At 40.9% G+C, this 1,769-nt stretch overlaps 1 pseudogene; it reads left to right on the plus strand.

Annotated features, from left to right (window-relative positions):
- The first annotated feature begins 406 nt into the window (after positions 1-406).
- LOC137234826 (2-methoxy-6-polyprenyl-1,4-benzoquinol methylase, mitochondrial-like) lies at positions 407-1,319 on the plus strand (annotated as a pseudogene).
- The last annotated feature ends 450 nt before the right edge of the window (positions 1,320-1,769 follow it).

A 1,769-nucleotide genomic window follows, 5' to 3' on the forward strand; every position in this document is an offset into this window, starting at 1 on the left:
TGTTTTCCCTTTTTTTTTGAGTTCCTTTGTGGTGTATGACTGGTTGGTACTGCAGGAGATGCCCACATGAGTAAAAAATAGCGAAACGCGTCAGTCCCGATTGCGATGATTTGCGGGTTTCGGTACTGATTTTGTCTATTTAGTGTTCGGTATTCGCCCTTAGTTTGACAGCACTAATGAGGCTGCCGTTGTTATGTTGCGGGTTGCCATCCAGTTGTTTTCCCGTAACAGGAATTTTCCAGGATACATTAATGTAGGATTGTGGTGGATAAGTTAGCCCCACCACTTTGTTATTTACAAAATAAATTTTTAATGGTTCACAAATAAGGTCGATCGTTTTATTTGGAACGTGGTCTTCCTGGGTGAAGGAAAAGTGAGTATCTGAACCCTGCAAAGGCGTTTTGAAATGGACCATGGTGTGGTCGAGTTAGCTAACATGACAACTCTTCCATTTCTTGTTCCATTGTGTGTAGTGATTGCTGTGGTGGAATTGCATACCAGTATATGTGGCGGTAAAAAAAAACCCACGCCACTTCCATTGACCATCGAGCACGCGGTAATAACTGAGTTTGGTACGTGACCAGAAACCTCATTAAACGAATTTTCACCGTTTTTTTTTTTTCTCACGTAAGAGGGCAAATAAAATTAAAAATTAATCTTGTGCCGAAATGAAAATACCATTTTATACGAAATTCCTCCGAATATGGTAAGAACGCACCGAAATTGTTTGGACAACTACAAAATGGATCCACACAAGCGGCAGTTACAGCCGCTGGTGCCAATACCAACGAAAACAATGGCACAGCAGGTGATGCAAAGAACGCACACCACTCTTTGGATTCCAAACGGTGAAATAAAGTGAGAAAGATCAAAAAATACACAAAGTTTTCGAAGGGGTGGCCAGCTCCTATGATTTAATGAACGATGCTATGTCAATTGGCATACACCGGTTATGGAAAGATATATTTATGGACCGCTTGGGTCCAGTGCATGGTATACGGCTCTTGGATATGGCCGGCGGTACAGGTGATATTGCTTTTCGTTATATCCGATATCTTGCCGCACAGCAAAATCCGTTGGGACGCGAAAGTCACGTAACCATTTCAGATATAAATCAGCATATGTTGGATGTAGGGAAGGAGCGTGTGAAACGATTAGCACTAACTGAAAAGAACTTCCCTAATCTAGAAATAAATTGGCCATAAGCCGATGCAGAGCAATTACCATTTGCGGATGCCAGTTACACAGCATATACAATGGCGTTTTGTATACGCAATTGCACGCATATTGATAAGGTATTGTGTGTTGCCAGTACATAACTGATGAAGGTCGATATTTTCCAGTGGTTTAATTTGAATTTTGCATTAACAACTTTATGCACATAGAAAACAGACCCACCATAAACAAATGGTATCAGTTTTGGTTGAACAGGGCCACAGTGGGAGCACCGACTACCAAAACCAAAAAACTTCCCTGGCTCACAACAGCTGACCACAGTAAATTGCTTACATTTCATTGTTTTCGTAAAATGTATCACACACTTTTAATAAATTTTTTACGACATTCCATAATATTTCAATTTAAATAATATCTAATGGATATGACGAATCTACAGCGGTGGTTCATATATATTGGGTTGTTTGCGATACCCTACCTAGCGGTAGTAAGCGGCGGTGTACAAGCTTTCCGACTGACGAAATTGGCAATGGGAATATCAACTTTTGCCACTTGCACTGCTCCTGTTATTTGAAGCTTGTTCTGCACCCGTG

Source organism: Eurosta solidaginis, chromosome X (genome assembly GCF_040869045.1).
Source record: "Eurosta solidaginis isolate ZX-2024a chromosome X, ASM4086904v1, whole genome shotgun sequence".
Taxonomy (NCBI): Eukaryota; Metazoa; Arthropoda; class Insecta; order Diptera; family Tephritidae; genus Eurosta; species Eurosta solidaginis.